The 21,896-nt window shown below is 40.3% G+C and overlaps 1 protein-coding gene across 4 annotated transcripts in view; it reads right to left on the bottom strand.

Annotated features, from left to right (window-relative positions):
- Positions 1 to 21,896, bottom strand: part of LOC108696127 (cytoplasmic polyadenylation element-binding protein 3) — a 74,631-nt gene that overhangs the window by 38,591 nt on the left and 14,144 nt on the right. The window lies entirely within an intron of this gene.

Here is a 21,896-nt window from a genome sequence, read left to right as displayed (position 1 = left end):
TGCATATTTGGCCACTAGGTCAAATTTTGCAAGCATTGGGGTTTAACAGTAAAATCAATTTGCAGATGCACATTTGGCAAACATTCTGCCCCCACGCTATAAACATCCAACAGTTTTGTCCGACTCCAATTGAGACATGTGTCCAGTTGTTCAGCAGTCAGGCTTTAGGGCAATGGCACACCGTAAACTTTGTGTCACCAACACTACATATACTCCAGTGTGAGGCAAAACTATTGAAGATACCAAACAGATGGAAAAATGATTGGCATCTGTTTCGCTGAAGCAGCAGAAATGGCCTCCCTCTGCATTTTCTGCCATTTAAAGGTGTACAAGTTTAATGTGAAAGAAAGCTTTGTTGAATTAACCGCATCTAGGAGTTCTGGCAAGTGCATATCCACAGTTTGATTTCGGTGGACTCTCTTCTATGGGTTCAGGGCGCAGCACCGCCCTTGGAGAGCAGCGAGTGACCCAACTGAAACTGTATGTGGGATGTTACAGGCTGCGGGTTCTGGGCATGGGCACCTGAACCATAGAACACATTTGGTGAGCGTATAAAGAAGTGATATAACTGTAGGACTGGATAGCACAAATGCCAGTATAAAACACTGATATTAAGAAAATCAAAGAATGTTTTTTAAGTTTTGTAACATTTAAATTCCATATTATACCATTTTCTGCCATTTACTCAATACAAGTGTTTTGCTGCAAGTGATTCACAGTCACCAATGAAAAACTATCTTCGGATGTTTTATAACCCAGGGTCGGACTGGGCCGGCAGGACCCTGGGAAAAAACCCAGTGGGCCCTGGTCCAGACCCACTCCCTGTATGAAGAGATTACCTCTGCCCCGACTGCCCTACACAGTCACCATCATGGCCATGAGAAGAAAAAGGTATGCGCTGGGGTGCGAGAAGAGGGTTGCAGCTTTTTGCGGGTGACCAGTATGGTTGCCACCTGGCCGGGATTTTACGGTCCTGACCGGTAAAAATAATGGCTCATCCCAATGTTATTAAAAGGGAAAAAAGAAATACTGTACATAGAAAGGCAGTTATTTTTTTCCAGTAAAGGTGGCAACCCTAGTGGCCAGAGTGGACTTTGTGACTACGGCAGCAGTCCCAGTGGGACCCGAGACCCCCAGTCCGATGCTGTTGTAACCTGAAGATTTAGCACGGGCCACCAAACGTCTTGTATGCCATCGCCCTTAAAGGAACAGTTCAGTGTAAAAATAAAAACTGTGTAAATAGATAGGCTGTAGAAAATAAAAAATGTTTCTAATATAGTTAGTTAGCCAAAAATGTAATATATAAAGGCTGGAGTGAACAGATGTCTAATAAAACAGGCAGAATCCAACTTCCTGCTTTTCAGCTCTATAACTCGGAGTTGGTCAGTGACTTGAAGGGGGGCCACATGGGACATTTCTGTTCAGTGAGTTTGTAATTGATCCTCAGCATTCAGCTCAGATTCAAAAGCAACAGATATGACCCATGTGGCACCCCCTCAAGTCTCTGATTGGTTACTGCCTGGTAGCCAGGGTAATCAGTCAGTGTATACCAAGAGAGCTGAAAAGCAGGAAGTAGTGTTCTGACTGACATGTTATACATCAAATCACTCAAGCCTTTATACATTACATTTTTGGCTAACTATATTAGAAACATTTTTTATTTTGCACAACCTATCTATTTACACAGTTTTTATTTTTACACTGAACAATTCCTTTAAAGTCATTCAGTGGCAGTATACAATGCCTAAAGTAATCCACACTCAGATACTATATCAAGTTTCAGCAACAGATCAAAATGTGATTGCTAGGGATTCTGGCTGCCTGCTCCAATACATTTTTGAATTCCAAACACGGCCATTCCTCATCAACAAAGGGCAATTGTATTTTGTGTATAAGTTTACTTAACTTGGACCATGTACATGTGCAGTAATGTGGAATCCAAAAAAAAAACACTCTGCAGCACATGCACAAGAAATGTAAGTGATACACTGCATTACTTTTGTCTTTGATCCAGGGGTTGGCAATTTCTAACATATTTGCACATCCCACCCCCCAAATGGGGGCTGTCCTTGCCCTTTAAATTCACTGATCTGTGTTCATTATTTTCAATAACTAAATTAACTTGAAGTAGTAAAATAAAAGAATAGGAATGTCAGTAAATAAAAGTGTGACTAGAACAAGCAGAATGGGGCTGGCACACTTGTATGACAAACACTGCACACGCAAGCACATCTAAGCGTTGATAACTGCTATGCGGATACATCACTGCAGTATCTACAGCAGGAAACTTGTAAAGCAATACTATTAGAAAAATGTTCCCGGTTCAGACTCATTAGTCTTCGCTCCAAGGACCACTTGACTGGGATTCTTGGTCGGAGAGAGGCAAGAATAAATATATAACTGAATGGTTCAAGTGCTCTTAGAAAGAGGAGGAATGTAAGGCAGTAAGCTGGTCTCAAATTACAGAAATAAATAAGAATGCTTTTTATGTTATGCTACAAAAAAACCCCCAAAAAAAAACCCTTTCCCTCCAGTGTAAACAAACACGGTTTCGCTTCTCAAAAACAAGCTGTGTATACAAGCTGAACCAATACACACAAAATAAGATGTATACTAAAAATGGGCTTTACCTAATTTTATTTACATAGTTTGGGGCCTGAGATTTTTACCCATGCAGGCGGATCAGGCGGGTTCAGGCCGACCTCGCGCCCCCTTTTGTGGGTGTCGGGTTGAGCCATTCTTCCTGCTCCCCCCACCCGCATGGAACTGCAGACTTTTCTTTTTTTTATTTTGTAGCTGTCATCTGAAATTGTTTCCTCCACAAGGGGGACAGGCTAATAGAGTTTTTGTTTTGTTTGTTTTTTAACAAAAACTAGGCCACACACCCTGGGAGGGAGCTCCTGGTGTGAGCTGCCATGTTGTTTAGAGTGCATGTACCTAATGAGTGAGTCTCCTGCTTGCTCATTATGCACCTGCGTCATTAACTAATTCTTCCCCCTACCGGAGTGCAGGCTCTATTAGCCCACATTACTTGTGGGGGAAACAATTTCAGGTGACATGTGCCCTTTAAACATCTACTGTATTAGTTTCAGAGGAATCCAACTGGCCGGCTCACCAGAAGCCTTTGTAGAACTCCATTATTTTCCTGCAATATGGCAAATAATCATCCCCATACACATAAAAAAAGTTATAGCCTTTTTTATAGGGACATTTGTGTACATAATATTGTTAAATTGTATGTTAAATTGTATAATAGCTCCAAATATTCCTCTTTAGCCTATAGCACTCATTGGAATTTTGGGTGCTTTGCACATTATATTGTTCACCATTCGTGTCCGCCTTCATCCGTCTATCAGCTTCCTTTTATAGACCCACGCTGACCTGTCCCACAGATGACGTTAAAAAAGAGCCTGGGAGAGCAGGCACAGCATCTATAAAAGAAGAACCCAGAAGCCGGCAGTGCAAGGTGGCCACCTGTGAAGAGGAGTGCGAGGTCGGCCCGATCCTGCCGACCCCACACATCACTACCACACGGGGCAGTCAGTCGATCTGCAGCCATTTGCTTTCTCTGGGTCCTATACCCAGAGTCACTGTGTCGGCAATGAGTGCAGACACATGGAGTGGATTAGTGCATCATAATGCAGTTAAAATCCACTAAGTGTTTCTGCACCCAGGTCAAAGCAATGACTCTGGGTGCAAATACAGAAAAGTGTGGTCCTGATCAGAGGGGTCTGTAGCCTAAGGTCAACATCACAGATAGCTAAGGTCAATTTTATCAGGATTCAACTGACCTGCCTGTATGTTTTTGGAGTAAGTGAGAAAATCAGAGCTCCCAGACAAAACGCTCGCAGATACAGGGAAGACATCTATAATATATTGAATATTATATATCGAACACAGAGCTGCAAGGCCGAAGTTATGACAGCTCTCTTTATTTTAGGTCATCTAAATTCCCTTATTTTTATTAATTACAAGTTCAATCAGAACTCCTCTTCTTTTCCTGCTACTTCTAATATTGTTCAGTTTTACTATGAATGATTGTGATTTAAGGGCAAGGTCAAGGTGTTTTTTACATTGAGCTTTTAAAACCACGTACCTGAGCGTAAATAGGCACAAAATGAAGCCCTGCTGAAAATAATGGAATACGTACTATAATTATTCCCAAAGGGTGTTTGCAAACCAACATCTGACCCCACAACGCCAATATTTGCGTTTTTCAGCAGAAACGCCAAGGAAATGCCATATTATTGAACTCTATAGGATCTGCAGGTTTAAAAATACGCTTTCTAAAATACGCCACGCATTTTGAATATGGTGGCCAAACGCTCGCAAGATGGATTGCACATATATGTATTTGCGCCATTGTATGATGGCTACATTATGCATGTAAATAACTTTTTCGACTTTCACAAAAGTTTACTAAAATTCTTCAGCGATGTCTTTCTCAATGAACGAGAAAAAAACAGAAATGCATGTTGGGAAAAGAAAGCTACTGGCTAAAAAACACATTGTGTGTGTGTGTGTGTGGTTTTCATTGGTGTATCTACGATTAAAAATGTAAAAACGCCCTGTGTGACCTTGCCTTTTGTGTCAGAATCACATATGGGAAATTTCCTCACCCAGGGCCCTTTGTGTTCACAGCTGCTGAAAAAAGATTTCTCTAGCAGCAGATGCCCACTCACTGATGGAAAAAAATCTAAGGGCCCCTCTGAACCATCATACATCTGCTTAATATATTTCACCTATACCTACTAAAGTCCCATTTTAAACTTTCTAATAGGGATGCACTGAATACACTATTTTGGATTCGGCCGAACCCCTGAATCCTTCGCGAAAGATTTGGGCAAATACCGAAGATTAATTCTAATTTGCATATGCAAATTAGGGGTGGGAAGGGGAAAACATTTTTTGCTTTCTTGTTTTGTGACAAAAAGTAACACGATTTCCCTCCCGCCCCTAATTTGCATATGCAAATTAGGATTCGGTTCACCCAGGCAGAAGGATTCGGCCGAATCCTGCTGAAAAAGGCCGAATCCCAAACTGATTCCTGGATTTGGTGCATCCCTACTTTTTAATCTATGTGCAGTATCCTCCCCATCGTGCAGTGCCCTGTGTTATTCACCAGCTGCCGCCATTCCTGTGTTATCACTAGCAACCTAACGGCACATTATGTGCAAACGGAACGGGGCCTTCAGTCATTTCTCCACAGGCAGAGAAGCCACCAGGTGTGATGTATTAATATATAAAACAGAGGATCTACTTCCTTTTGACAGATAAATGATATTATATGGCATTCAATTTTGTTTATCAATATGTTTTAGTTGCAAATAAAGACATTCTAAAAAAATTTTAAAAAAAACACACCAGAGGATAATTTTTCCAGAAATGTCAGAAATATGGCAATAACGTTCCCCATAGTGACCTATAGAAATCAAATAAAAAATTTTTTTTAAAACCAATTGCAAAATGTCTCCGAATATTACTCTCTACATCATACTAAAAGTGAATTTAAAGGTGAAGAACCCCTTTAAGTTTTCAACTAAATTGCTTCTTCACTGTACGAATAAAACAGTGTTTGATGGTAACTAAGATGTATAAATCCATGTTGGTAGCAAAACAATCCTACTGGGTTTTTTGATAGCATATTTGGTCTAAAGAACAGGTGGGGTGTACCATGTACCATCCCACACAACTCCTGGATAAAGTGTGAAAAAGTGCAGGCACATTGCATTTGTTTTGTACTTTGCACACTACCCAGGAGGTTGTAAATGAATCCCTGATCTGTTGATGCCTGGGAAAGACAGCAAAGATGGTGGAACGGCACTTTTTATGAAGCCTTGAGAAGAAACCTAGAATTTTAATTTATGAAGGGGGCACATAACATTTTCTGTGTGAATTAGGATTTCCTTTAGGGATGCTCTGAATCCAGGATTTGGTTCAGGTTCAGCCAAGATTCTGCCTTTTTCAGCAAGATTTGGATTCAACCAAATACAAGTGCCTGACCAAACATTATCTAAAAAAAATAAAAAAAAATAAAAAAATTCTCTTTGAATCTTCCGGGCCCTAATTTAAATATGCAAATTAGGGTCCAGATTTGGTTCCGTTTTCAGCTGATTCAGCTGAATCCCAAAATAGCGAATTATGAGCATACCTAGATACCTTTAAGAGATGTGAAGTAGCAGTTTCTAGCAATTAACTGAGCTCATTTATCAACATTGGGCTAAATTCTACCTGGGCAGTATCCCTTAGGCATCCCCTTGTGAATTGAGCAGGTTGCTAACATTGGGCACCCTGTAAAGTAGGATTTCAATGTCCTTTATGTATTAATTTGGACACAAGCTTTGAACATTCATGTGAACATCTGAACAAAACAATTGCAGCAATATCCAGTATTTTCCTCCAGCCCACCACCATCCATTCATGTCTCTGACGGCAAAGGTTGCCAACCACGTCAAATGCCATAATTAGCAACTGATATATTTACTCATAGTTGGACTGTTCCATCATTAAATGGCCAATAATCACAGCTTAATCACTGAACTTTGCAGAGTGATGCAAACATAATGTTAACGGTGCTCTTCTTAAAGGTCAGGAGGCACGGAGATCCTTCTCAGTATCACTGATGGGCAACCAGCGAGGACAGTAATTACTATGTGGTAAAGAAAACAGCTGGTCAGATGATAAAAAAGACGGGGCGAGGGCGTAGTAAAGCGTGGACGGTAATAATTTATAATGGGAGAATAAACACTTGAAAATACAACGTCCAGGTGTGGTGGAATCATACTTCCTCATAAAAGGGATATATGCAAGTATGACTGATTTTATATAGCTACATGTATATGTATCAAATTCTGAAGTGCTATACAATAAATGGGTGTATATACTGAACACGCAGATAACATACAATCAATAAAGCATACAATCTAAAAGATATAGAGCAGGGATCCCCAACCTTTTTTTACCCGAGAGCTACATTCAAATGCAAAGAGAGTTGGGGAACAACACAAGCATGACTAAGTTCTTGGGGATGCCAAATAAGGGCTATGATTGGCAATGTGGTAGCCTACTGAATGCTCTGATTCGCCATAAACCTCGTTTTTATGCAACCAAAAATTTGCCTCCAAGCCAGGAATAAAAAATAAGCACCTGTTTTGAAGCCATTGGAAGGAACATGTTGCTCAGGAGCCATTGGTTGGGGACCACTAATTTAGAGAATACTTTAATAGGAAAGGGAACAAAATAATAACTATCTTATAGACTTATATACTGCTCTGTAGAACTAAATATAAGTGGAAAAAATAGTCTGTTACCTTTAGATTTGCCTTTCTAACCCACTGGTAACAGGACAGAAGCAGGGGTTCCAAGATGCATTTTACTCCCCCCTAAAACAAATTTAGGATTTCAGTCATATGCATCTGCGGAGAAATGTTTCAGATATACTCGGCTTTAGGGTAGACACTGTTGTTTTGCCAAATCATTTGCCATGACTGGATGGCTTCAGAGGGCACCTATAACAATTTTATTCCTTGCACCTTAGACATTAGACTACATTGACCTGTTTATGGTCCTCTTTAAACGATAAGGAAAGGCTTGTTTATAGTTTTCCTCTATTGTTAAGGTGGCCATAGACGTAGAGTACCCGCTCGTTTGGTGATGTCGCGGATCTCTCCCAGATATGCCCACATTGAAGTGGGCGATGTCAGGCTGATCTGATCGTGGGCCCTAGGGCCCAATCATCAGATCATAATGTATCTGATACAGGCGGGATTTTTTAAGCTGCCCGATCGAGATCAAATATGGATCGGGGAGGCCCATCGGATGGCCCCACACACAGGCCAATAAGCTGCCGTTTCGGTCTGCCGCCAGCTTTTATCAGCCCGTGTAAAGGGGCTTTAAGGCTTACATCTATTGTGGACATCAGTGCCATTCAATTTATTCAAGACCAAGTAGCACGCACAGTACATAGAAGATTAAGGCATCGCATAGGCATAATTAAAATTTGCAAGCACAGTTTGAGAGGGAACGCTGGCATACACTGATGCAGCAAAATCCTCCCTTCAGCGATTGGGTCAAATGAGAAGTTGCAATGTTCGCTCATACACAAATCACTCAGCAAGGCCATATTGATGATGTAACTTAAAAGAAAATGGCAACCGCAATGGAGCGTTTATAGTGATAAATAACAGAGGGCAGTACAGGAGAAAAAAAAAAATAGTTCAGTGATCGGATACAGACTTAGGCCTTCTATTAGATACAGGGGACTTGATGCACAACCTTTTTTTCTTCTTTAAAACAAACATTCTACCTACATATTATAATGCCACAGTTGTATCTGTGACCCTACAAATTTGAATATTTCAGTGGTATAAAAATATCTGTATGGCAAAGCAATTGTATGATCTTTACAAATGATGTTGCTCTAAATGAAAATCTGACTGCTGTCTTTGCAAGCATGGCCTGTCTAATGACAAATCTTTTCCACAAACAATCCTCTACAGCAGTTCTCACGTACATGATTAATGTTCTATATGCAGGTTGACTAGATCTATGGAGGTTAACTCCATCTGTATGGTGGAGATTCTTTGTGTAAAACCACATGATTTGATATATATGTACATTTACACAGAGGTAGGTGGATCTGGAGTCTGTCTCTGGTTGACTATGATGCTTAATAAACAATTCACCAATTAAAAAAAAATCAGTTTTTCATCATTGTAAGCTTAGTTGCATGAAATGTGTAATTCTTGGGTCAGGAATCAAGTTTTGTCGTCGTACTTATAACCAAAACAAAAATGTCCGATCAGTTATTCTCAGAGGGGTTAATACCCTGGCAGATTTTATCTATGAGCTTATGAACAATATATGTGTGACCATATTTAGGGTCTTTCAGTGCTCGGCCATGTCAGTGCATGGAATGACCTCAACCTGTTTGCTCTGAAATTGGAATTCCCTTTTCTAATCATTAGTCAGTAGTTTTGAGGCGAGAACAAGCTGGGCAACAGACAAGTTTCATTTCAGCTACTTGTATCGGAAAAATGTGGGTGTTTTCAAACAGTGTGAACACGTTAATTCAAGCACTGAAGTTTTCCACAGCAACATCAATAATACGCATGAATAATTTCATCTACAATGCCTCCACCAACCCCTATTATTGAAAATAAATATTTTACGTCATATATATTTTTGATAATTAGAGCAATAAGCAAAAAGTGTGTTCAGCACAAACCCTGTTCACTGAGCTTATGCCCCCTTAAAGGAGAAGGAAAGGCTAAAATAAAGTAAGCTTTATTAGTAGGGTCTATATAAATAGACCAGTAGATCAAAGTAATTTTGCTCTGACTCTCCGGTCAAATGAAACGCAGCATTTCTTTCCTTTTATTGTGTATACATGAGCTTCTGTAACAGACTTCCTGTTTTCAGCTTGAACCTCCAGGGCTAGGGCTTGAGCATGCTCAGTTTCATGCTCTCTCCCTCTGCCTCCCCCTGCTCCTTGCTGTAATCTGAACCCATAGCTATGAGTGAGTAGGAAGAGACTCAGGCAGGAAATGATGTCACACCAAGCTAATATGGCAGCTGCTATCCTAAACAAACAGTTAGAATTTCTTGAGCCATTTACTCAGGTATGGTAAAGCATTCTGCAGTGTTATAGCTTGCACTATTGTGGCTAATCTATTGGCAATGAACTGCCTCGGTAGCTTTACTTCTCCTTTAACCATCAGTGGAGTATCTGGAGACCTGTGGCTCTAGTACTAGTTTTGTTACTGGCCTCACTGGCCCACACCATTTCTCAGAAAAGGCAGTTCCTGCTCAAGCACCACTAATGTCAACTTCCAGCTGTCACTTATGTCAAGAGTAACCAAATCAGCACCCGATATCTGCCAGCCTAAGGGCACCTTAAAGCCACGGCAGTACGTGCTGCTGTTTTATGTCTCATTTTCTAGGCTTGTCTTCTGAAGTCTCCAAAATACATCTGATAAATTAGATTTTGCAGCTCATTCTTCTGTGAAGCAGCAATGTATTTTGTAAAGCCCTGCAAGGACTATCAAACAATATATATATCTGATGTCTTATCAAATAACACACAGAGGTCAAGCAAACAAACACCTTCTTTGGAATAGCAATCAGCTTCAAAGAACATTGTGTCCTATTGGCTGCCTATCATAATAACTTCAGCATCTAAATCAGCATTTGTTCATTCTGGTCACATATTCCATCTTCAACCTCTGAAACCGGCGCAGGTCAATAAACTATTATCTACCCGCGGAATCGTGGGCAAAGCCATTTCAAGGAGCAATCCCCCGGCTTCGGGTGTTAATGTGAAAATAAAGCAATCAGATACTGCTAAATAAAGAAGAAATTAAAGTAAAGCAGCTTCTCCAGCACCTAATTAGCCACGGTGACAGAATTTAGGTAAACAAAGCGAGATTTCAGATAAAGGTGTCTGCGTTGCATCTATGAGATTTTCTTTCCAATTAAGGAACAGAGTAGCCACCTAAATAAAGCCATATTTTATACAAGCAGGTAACTTATAAACATTTTCTGCTGGTTTAAAGGAATAGTTCAGTGTGAAAATAAAAACTGGATAAATAGATAGTATGTGCAAAATAAAAAATGTTTCTAATATAGTTAGTTAGCCAAAAGTGTAATATATAAAGGCTGGAGTGAACAGATGTCTAATAAAACAGCCAGAATCCAACTTCCTGCTTTTCAGCTCTCTAACTCTGAGTTAATCAGCGACTTTAAGGGGGGCCACATGGTACATTTCTGTTCAGTGAGTTTGTAATTGATCCTCAGCATTCAGCTCAGATTCAAAAGCAACAGATATGACCCATGTGGCCCCCCCTCAAGTCTCTGATTGGTTACTGCCTGGTAACCAGGGCAACCAGTCAGTGTAAACCAAGAGAGCTGAAAAGCAGGAAGTAGTGTTTTGACTGACAAGTTATACATCCAGTCACTCCAGCCTTTATACATTACATTTTTGGCTAACTAACTATATTAGAAACATTTTTTATTTTGCACAGCCGATCTATTTACCCAGTTTTTAATTTTACACTGAACAATTCCTTTAAGACATATTTTAAAAATATTGCATATGCATACACTGTGTATATGTCATTTTAGGATGGTAAAATGTATTTTTTTTTAGCTCTGGTATACCTCACTATACATAAACTGGCAAATAAATGGGTCTGGTCAAACCATAAGACTGACACAGATCAGTTAAAGCCCAAATCAAGTTAGGGTCTTGGTGCATGTCTAAGAAGAAATTGCTAAATTGCATTAATGCACCCCCTAGAACTTATCCAAAGGGCCATTAATTGGTTCAATAAGATGGGCAGGCCCGGACTGGCTGCAAATGCCAGAGGGGCTGCTGTAAGGTGCATAGATAGTCTCTATTTAGTGGGCTGTTTGGGCCTGTGTACCTGAAATGCCAGGGCCTATTTTAATTCTCAGTCCAGACCTGAACATGGGAACACCGTGTTTGGTGATGGTCGTATCCTGGTCAATGTTAGCCTCAGTATTTCTAATAAATTCTAAAGCTGTCCAGCTGTCACTGAAACTCAACTTCCAGTTAAAATGAAGAGAAAAATGCCAGTGGCTACATTAAATAGCTGTTATATAACATGGAATTGATCCAGTTTTACCTTATTTATTCTACGCCAGATGTTATAGATTTTATACATCTAATCTACAACATGCACACAGACTAGTGTCAGTTTTGCAGCCCCTTGCCTAAAACAGGCAAATCTATTGGGAACAATGCATTTTCATTATTTCATAAATCAGCTGCTCCCTGGGCTCCAGGACCTATAGCCTTAGGTTTGCACTTCCCTAACAAATTCATGTGTCATTACCAAGCAGAGCTGTCTAAAGTTCTTGGTGTGCCCTGGGCAAAGCTTCAACTGGCGTGTCCCTACTAGCCTGCCGCACGTAACACAGGGGTGGGGGGTTGTTACCCATTTTACCAAAACATATCGGTAACCCAGACATAATTACAGTATAAATGAACAGTGCAGAGGCCCATCAGTACTACAGTGGCCATCATGCCCATCCCATACGCTAGAGTCCTGTGTGCGTCCCATTTTTTGGAACCAGTACCCGACCCATACCCGCAACCCGGACCCGCATTCTTACCCGCTTGGACCCGCTACCCGACCCGCAAGTACCTTATCCGCAACCCGGACCCGCAACCTGCTGACCATCAAGTCATTGCAAACCGGAAGTGACATCATGGACGAAGGCATGACCATAAAAAAAAGGAGTAAAAAACGCTATTGATAGGACCCGCAGAACCGGCGAACCCACGTCTATACCCACCCGGAACTTCTGCCCGCAGAGTACCGCAGGTTTTTGCTGGGTAACTGGCGGGTATCCGACCCGCTGCAGGACTCCACCGTACGCCATTCTCCCATTACATCTCTACCTTTCCTTACTGCTGGAAATTTGCAGCTGCCACAAACATCCCTCCACAGATCTCAAGCAGGCTTGGGGCCGTGGAGTCCACCAGGTGGCTGAGTACGAGAATCTTGAATAAAAGAAGGTAATTAAAAAAAAAAAAAAAAAAAAAAAAAAAAGACTATAAGGAATAAGGAGGTGCCTTTACAAATCTATACCCTCAAGACCTATATTAGATACAAAGGGGCAATGGGGAGGAACATTTGCCCTTTAAATGGACAGCACAATTACTGCCAGACAGGAACAATAAAAAAGGTAGACATGGTTAAGTGACCTGTTTTGCAAAGCACAGAAAGCAATTTTCCCTAGTAGCCAGGGTTATGAATACAGATTGTATGTACAGCTAAGCCTCCATTATCATTTATCCGAGAAAGAATGACTTCGCATAATCTGACATTCTAAAAATGGGAAATATATGTTTGGAAGCGGTGTTTGTGTGGAGCGTTTCTGTATGGTAATTGTCAGAATGTCTAAATCACTTAGCATAATCACGGACAAATTGTAATGCGCAGTCACAACTGGGAGAAATACCGCAGGAATTAGATTGGGCGCATCCACCGCCAATTTTAGAAATGACCTTTGCTATTTCTAAGCAATAAATGTGTCACGGCCAGAAAGGAATACAAAGGGGAACATATTCTAATTTGCCTGAACACGGTAGTCACAGCAGATTGAGGCTACGTGTGAATTCTGCAGTCCAAATGCAATTTCTCCCAAAGGATACAGATTTGTGACACCAGAACACCAGCGACTATTGCGCCGGTGTTCTTTTTCAATCTGTAACATCGAAGTGGCATTAGTAGTTGTGACTTGTTACAGGCTATAAATAACGGGAATAATAGTTCACTTTCTAATTGAAGCTAGCTACATTCAGCAGCTACTAAACTCTGTGTGGCCTCAGCTTAAGCTGGCCATAGACGCAAAGATCCGATCGTACGGATCATCGTACGATCGGACTTTTCCATCTCCCGACCTGCCACTAACCATTCCGATCAAATAAAGTAGAAAAGAACAGATCAGCCAATGTTCTGCCCCTGACAGCAATCGTACGAAAGTTATGTCTGACCAAAAGCTAGTGACCGTCTTGATTGTACGATCGGCAATACACGCATAGATATTAGAGAGATATTACCCGCAGCCGACAGAAATCTTTTAACCTGTCCGATCGACCAAACGACCGATCTCCGCCGTACGAAAAATGACGGGACTCTCCACAAACAGTCTGAAAAAATCCTCGATTCGTACAATCAGATTTTTGCGTCTATGGCCAGCTTTAGGCCTAAGTTGTTAAACTGAAAAATACAAAAAGTAACTGCACACAATAACATAGATGCTGGTGCTTAACCCATTTAACGTCCATTAACATATTACCCTTTTAAAGGGTCTCCACCTCTCCCAAAATGTTAAAGGGTTTATTCAGCTTTAAATTAACTTCTAGTATGATGCAGAGAGTGATATTTGTAATTGGTTTTAATTTTTTATTATTTGCGTTTTTTGCGTTATTTAGCTTTTTATTCAGCAGCTCTCCAGTTGACAATTTCAGCAATCTGGTTGCTAGGGTCCACGTTACCCTAGAAACCTGATCTGAATGAGAAACTGGAAAATGCATAGGAAAGGCCTGAATAGAAAGATAAGTAATAAAACAATACATTTGTAGCCTTGCAGAGCATTTGTTTTTTAGATGGGAGCAGTGACCCCGTTTGAAAGCTGGAAAGAATAAGAAGAAGGCAATAATTCAGAAACTATAAAAAAGAAAAAATGTAGACCAATTTAAAGGTTGACTAGAAATTACTAAAAATTAACATAAAGGTGAACAACCCTAAGCACCTGCATCAGTTACTGTATGCAGCTTCTATTTGTATTTATCACTCTGATAGCAATTAAAATAGATTTAAACATGACAGAGAATCTGCAAATGTAATACAATTTTGTTTTTTCATTTAGCTTGACATGCATACACTGCACGGGCCAAGTATAGAGTACCACAACGGACACTGGGGACTGCAGGAAAGATGCCGCCATTGTGATCCAAAGCCATCCAAGTACCCGAAGGCCCATTTAAAAAAAAAAAAAAAAAAACCTCACTGGTCCTAGGTGAATAGTTGGGGAATCATGAGACACTAAGGCTCATTTGCTAACCGTGGCCAAATCTTCTGCTGGTCAGTAACCTACTGCAACTAGTCATCTTGGTTAATCTCTGACTGGTTGCTATGGATAACACTTGCCAAATGTTAATGAATGGGCATTATTCGGCTTCAAAGTGCCGGCTATATTATTAGACTGATATGATAGGAGTGCAACCTGTGTAGCATGTAGCTAAAGCTGGTCATACACGGGCCAATAAAAGCTGCCTACAGTTTATCGGCCCGTGCATGCGGCCCTCCGACGGGCTTCCCGGATCCATATCCAGCCGAAAGTTGGCCAGATGTCGATCAGGCTGGGTTAAAAATCCTGTCGGATTGCAGCTGCATCTGTTCGTAGATGTGGTCTCGCGATTTGACCACCCATATTGGCAGCATTAGGGCCCACGATTGGATCAGCCCAATATCGCCCACCCCAAAGTGGGCATATCGGAGAGAGATCTGCTCATCTGGCGAAATCGGCAAACGAGCGGATCTCTACATGTATGGCCACCTTTAGGAAGAGAGGTGGGCAGGCAATTACTTTCACTTTTGATTCTGCACTCCCCACATTCCCCCTCCCTCCTCACCATCTAATTGTGACGCCAGTGCATGGGCTTTGGCATCAGGTGCCCTGTTCTGGCGAATTAACACTATTTTGGCATAATGCAAAACTTTCCTAATAGGGGTTGTTCACCTTCAAACAACTAGTTGTTTTCCAATAGATCACCAGGAATAACGACTTTTTCCAATTAATTTCTATTTTCTATGTGTCACCATTTTTCTAATATTGAAGTGTAAAGAGTCTTTTTTTACCTTCTAAAGCAGCTCTGGGAGGGGGGGTCGCCGACCCTGTAAACTGTTCTAAATGGATACATTTAGTTGATACATTTCTTATCTTTGTCCCTGCTGAGCAGAATCTCTGGGTTTCACTACAGGCAGCTGTTAGAATTGATACAACAGTTACTAATACTCCAGAGATGCTGCTGAGAAATGTATCAACTAAATGTTGCAAAACTGTAACAGTTTAGAGTCTGCACCTGAATTACTGAGCTGCCAGACTCAAACACCAGAGACATGAACATTCAACTTTAAACTTATATTTTGGAAAAACCAGTAAAAAATAAATAATGGAAAGTAATTGAAAAAAGTCTTTATTTCTGGTGAACAATCTGAAAACAACTGAACTGAAAAAAGTGTTTGGAAGGTGAACAACCCCTTTAATAGCAGTGTCCACAAAATGGTGGCCATCTGCATGATGTGATTACGAATTCCAAGACAAGATTTAAATAATTTATATAGTGTAAGTGAAGTTTATTTTGCTTGACTTAACATTGTAAAATAGAATTTAGAATTATTTCTAAGGTCGACAGGTCCCCTTTAAGGCAAATTTTTGAAGCAGTAAAAGAAAGATTAGTCACATCATAGTGTACTATTTCGTTTTGCCAGTACCTCAAAATCCCATTTGAAGAAGCCCGATCGTTTAGGTTTAATTATACCTCAAAACTAAATGAGCCTATGAAATGGAAGTGCTGAAATGAACCACCCCCGAATGCAGATGTCTGAAACAGTTTGATGTAAAAGAATTAAGAATCAACAGCAATAGCTTCAAATCACTACTGCTCGCATCGCCATGGCAACGGGTTATGCAGTTACAAAAAAAGCTTTGCTTTAGGAAAAGAAAAAAAAAAAAAAAAGATTTGATTCTTTTATCAAAAGACTGCAGTTGTACTGTGACCCCAGCATTTGCTTTACAGGAGGAGAATAGCTTATTCTTACTATTACGAACTTGGGAGGGGAAAACTATTAACCTCTGTTTAATAAGAAAGTAAAGATGACTCTCGTCTTCCAAGAGCCTTTGGAAGTTTACGAATGCTGAGCAACCACCATCATCATCCCAATGAAAAACATTCACTGTGAATTATGCATGCTCAACAGTGTCCACAATCAGGATTGTTGTGATCACCAGTCCAGTGTACAATAATAGACTTTGAGTCCATGTGGACCATTAAAGTTATCTGTAAAAATAAGTCAAATCAACTGGACTTGATGTGATTTTTTCCTTGAAGATGTTTCACCAGTCATCCAACTGGCTTTCACAATTCAGAATAACTGAAGTTATTCTGAATTGAGAAAGCCAGTTGGATGACTAGTGAAACATAAAGGGAAAAAAAACACAAAGTCCAGTTGATTTGTCTTAGTTCTACAGATATACCATGACCTGGATGAATGAGAATCTTCATAGACTTTTATGGTTAATCACTCATTGTCCAGCACCAAGACCATAAAAAGCCACCGGTTAGATGTATAGCAAAATAACTGGCAAAGAGAACAGAGATCATGTTGTATCACAGAGGCAAAAATGTTGACCCCCACTTAGTAAAAGCACCTAAAATTCATTGTAGAAGTTGTGCACACAAGAACCCTTTGCCTTTGGACTATGCATTTTAGTGGTGGTTAAAGCTTGGGATTAGTGTAGTAGATGAATGTCCATACAACCACTACAGAAGCAAACTTCATGCTTAGTCTGAAGCTGCATTTTACAGCCACTGACTGCCTCACACTCCTAGAAACAAGTAGTAGAGGCTGTCAAATGACACTCATCACGGCAGACAGTCTCAAAGACTTTTGGGTCCTAGGGACAAACAATTGGTTACAACGGTGGGATAAGGAGCTGTCGTCGATGAGCCGATATGGCCCTCGATCCGTCAGGAAAAATCAAACTTGCCTGGTTGACATCTGGCCAATTTTCGGCCAGATATTGGTCGGGTGGCCGCAAATAAGCTGCTGAGTCAGTCTAAAGGACCTGAAATCAGCAGCTTAAATCCGCAGTTTAAATCTGTAAGGTCACCTTAACATATACAAGGGAAAAAAACACACAAAAAGCTGGCCATACATAGGGAGATCCACTTATTTGGCAATGTCGCCAAACAAGCAGATCTCTCCCCGATAAGTCGACCTTGAGGTGGGCGGTATCGGGCTGATCCGATCGTGGGCCCTACGGCCCAACAGTTGAATAACAACAACAAAAATATGGACGGGTGGATCGAGAGCAGCATCAACGAACCGATGCAGTCCTCATTTCGATGGGATTTTTAAACCCGCACGATCGACATCTGGCCGACTTATATCGACAGATATCGATCGGGGAAGCCCGTCGGAGCGCCCCATACACCGCCGACTTAATCTGTCAGTGTATGGGGGCCTTAAGCAAAATGCAAGATTTTTTTATTTTTTTTGCTAAAACAGGGTTTTATTTCTGAACAACTATCCATTAGTTCCCTGCATTCTGACTAATTTAACACTAATGAAATGAAATCCAGCAGCACATAAATCACTACACCGCAACTACTACACAGCTCCTTTATTGTGTAAATATATCAGCAAAGCCACGACTGATAAGGTTTGGAGAACTATTCCATGCCTCGAATATAAACATTACTTTATGAGATCATTTTATGAACCTCGAACAGCACTGACCTAAAAACAGACCTGGTTCTGAAGCAGCAAGCAGACAGGTGATTACATCTCATAATGTAACTCAATCGAAGAAGAATTTCGAGATGAAACAATTTTATACCAGTAAGAAACACTTGTCTTTTTCCCTGTATTCCAATAAAAAACAGATTGCCGGTGTATCATTTCTGAGACTATGTATGTAATATCCCTGCAGAGCTGACCATGTGCCAAATGGAAAAGCAATTTTCAGACACCTGCATCAAAAAAAAAAAAAAAAAAATTAAGTAGTGGCTGGAGGGGGGTTATAAATTGTCCGTTGCACAAAAACCTGAGGTAGGAATACTTTGCAACAAAAGATTATTTGCAGACAGGCTGTATTTGCATTATTCGCTACAGAGGCAGTTCTGGGGAGATGTAATGAAGCCTGGCATTTTTCAAGGTTTCTGCTCCACGCAACAAAGGCAATCAAGGAAATAACAAGGTAAGGGCACAGGCTCAAGGATGAAGGAGAAAAGCCTTTAATGTGTGCAGCGTTATTTGTTCCATGCGTAGGTACAATGTGCATATGACTATACCATAACTGCCACTTCATGACAGACCCAATATAATCGTAGTTTCTTTAAAAGAGACCAAACCTCCATCATGAAGTTAACTGTTCACCCTCCCAGAAGAGGTCCACCTGCTCCCACCCGAATACCACTGGTGCCTGCTCTTGTCCCTGCCACCCCCACCTGTACCAACTTTTTATCTATAGACAAACCACACCAAAGAAAGAATATAATCTGGTAGGTATCGCATATCTCAGCATAGATTACTGAAATATCGTCTTTATTTGGTGTAGTTAGTATATTTCTTGTGTTTAGACACAGGGTAGTCCACAAGTCTCCAAAATGGGAGTTTATCTTTAGTGTTATATTGACTTTTGTATCTGTAGAGTTGTGCATGGTAGTTGGTGTATGTCACCTTCAGCTACTACTGATTGCATCTCTGGCTCCTGGACAGCAATTGCCGAGCAGGAGCATGCACAATGGAAGTCCGGAACTGAACAGCTTCTACTGCTGATGCTACTGAAAGGTGTGTTATCTGGGTTTATGCACAGAGATACCAGGACAATTCTGAAGCAAGCCAAGCTATATGAATAAAGGTGGCCATACATGGGCAAATTTAAGCTGCCGAAGAACGTTCCGATAATATCGGTAACTTATCCGATGGTTGATGGTGTACGATCGATCGACTGTTGGTCGTTCAGGGATAAAATCGGGCAGTTGGTGTAAATTACAGACATTTGTCGTAGAACAATTGTAGCACAAGCCAACGAACATATACGGAAGGACCCGAACGTTCTTTGCTGAAAACTTCATTTGTAACCATATGAACTATGTAAAGAAATACATTGGTGCTGACTGCAGGAATATCACCCTATCACCTCATATGTGAAAGAAGTTTAATATGCCATAGCATAAGTCCATATGTCTGCACGGAGCAGCAGGGTAGATCGTTTGTTGAACAATGTTCGCCCGTACATGAAGGAACTTTCAGCCACAAACAATCCAGCGATGATTAATGTTTTACATCACTTCCTGTATGCTGTACATCCTGCTTCTACGACAAGTTTATATCGCATCGTACGTTGATAATCTTTCATTTCTTTCGGCAAACAATACGATTATATTTGTTCATATAATCGTTCTTCGTGGATGGCATATTGTATGTTAAAACAATCGCCAGACGATCTTTTGATACAATCGTTCATCGCAGAACGATAAAAGTATGCCCGTGTATGGCCAACTTTACACCAATTTGGCATCTTATCTGCAAGTGTATGGGGCCCTCCTACAGGCCTCCTTGATCGTTATCTGTCCAAAGATCAGCCACATCTCTATCGGGGAGGCTTGATTTTTCTGTTGGATCGAGGAACTCATCAGTTCATTGATGTGGTCCTTCCCCTCGACTTTTCATATCCCCTTCATTGGCCAAAGGATTACCACTATATCGCCCATCCAAGGTGAGCATGTCGGTGGGAAGTTTACAGTGTATGGCTACCTTAAGCTTCAACACATTCTAATTACCCTTAATCCTCTACCTGCAGAGTGCCAACAGTAATTCCAATTTATTTCCTCCTCTTAAGGCTTCCTGCCACAGGGTTAATTAATAGTGATAAGACAGCCCTGTTTAGTTTCCTCTGAAAATTGGCGAAACCACTGAAAAATCAGTGAAATGGCGAAATTACCCAAAACACATTGGAGTCAGTGGAGCTCATTTATCAACCCTGGGCAAATTTGCCCATGGGCAATAACCCATGGCAACCAATCAGATTGCTGCATTCATTGTTCTACTTGCAGCTGGTTTCAAGAATCTAATCATTGATTGGTTGCTATAGGTAATTGCCCATGGGCAAATTTGCCCAGTATTGATAAATGAGCCCCGGTGTGTTTTCCTCTAGTTTCAAATGCATTGGGGTCCATAGAAAAAAAATTTTCTTGCACCAAATGTGCTGGGGTCAATGGCAGTCTTTTTATCTAGCGTAAAAAAAACTGCAATTTTTCACCCAGTAAAACAAAGTGTATAGCAAAATTCTAATGCACATTCACGAAAATTGTTGCTAAAAAAACTTGCTCAGCCCTATCAATCAATTGTTCTGCAGAAAACAACCTGCAATAAGTCAGAGCTGACTCATGGAGGCAACATAAAATGAAAATGGTTAAAATTAATACGCACGGATGATAAATTTAGAATGTATCAAATTATATTTAATTAAATATAAATCTGAATGTAGTAGAACATCCATAAACAACCAGCATATAATAGGTTCTGAGGTTAAACATTCAAGCTGACCAAACATCCAACTGCCACTGACATATTTGTGGCTTTACATATGTGGATATTATGCTATATATGACAGGTATGAATTATTTTCAGGAAATGCATGCTTCTAGGAGGTTATTTTCAGTGCACAGTTATTTCTGCAATACTAATTAAAGGTTATGTATTTATGTTAACGCATGACCAGCAAGTTTAACATTTAAGATGTAACCAATTGAAAGGGTAACTTTGCCCCTTTACACTGAAGGTCTCAAACAGGAGATCATAGGTAAAACACTACTATATCTAAAACACCATTTTCATAAAAACACAATTTTTTAGTAATATGTGCCATTGGAATTTCTAAACAGAACATTGCCATTTTAAATTCTAAGAGTTGCCCCTGACTTGTATGCTTCAACGTGCTCATACAGGTATGGGAACCATTATCCAGTATGCTCAGGACCTGGTGTTTTCTGGATAATGGATTTTCCGTAATTTGGACCTTCATACCTTATGTTTACTAGAAAATCCTGTAAACATTCAATAAACCCAATAGGCTGGTTTTGCTTACAATAAAGAGTAATTATATCTTAGTTGGGATCAAGGACAAGGTACTTTTTTTATTATTACAGAAAAAAGGAAATTCGATTTAAAAATCTGGGTTATTTGGATAAAAAAGTGGAGTCTAAGGGAGATGGCCTTCATGTAATTCTCGATAACTGATCCTGTACATAAATCTAGGGAATTCTGAAGGTATAGTTTTTCTTTAAAACAAAAAAAAGACAACTCAAAATACCATGTGTTATTCCCATGGTAAAACTTCCGAGTTCAAATATTTTAAAACCACATTATACATCCAGTGCCTCTATAAACTTTAGCTTGGACAGCTTTGACTTTGGGACATAAGCCATCAAATCATTTTGATCTTGGAGAGTTTGTCAAGCTTCAATAAGATGCTCTTTGGCCTCTTGCAGGGACTTCTCATTATAGTGAAAGTGAAGAGCATGGCCTATGATAAACCAAAGTATGAAGCAAGTTTGAGCACTTTCTTGCAGT

This window comes from Xenopus laevis, chromosome 7L, assembly GCF_017654675.1.
Source record: "Xenopus laevis strain J_2021 chromosome 7L, Xenopus_laevis_v10.1, whole genome shotgun sequence".
NCBI lineage: Eukaryota > Metazoa > Chordata > Amphibia > Anura > Pipidae > Xenopus > Xenopus laevis.
The sequence above is the reverse complement of the archived record's forward strand: the minus strand, read 5'-3'. Positions and strand labels throughout refer to the sequence as shown.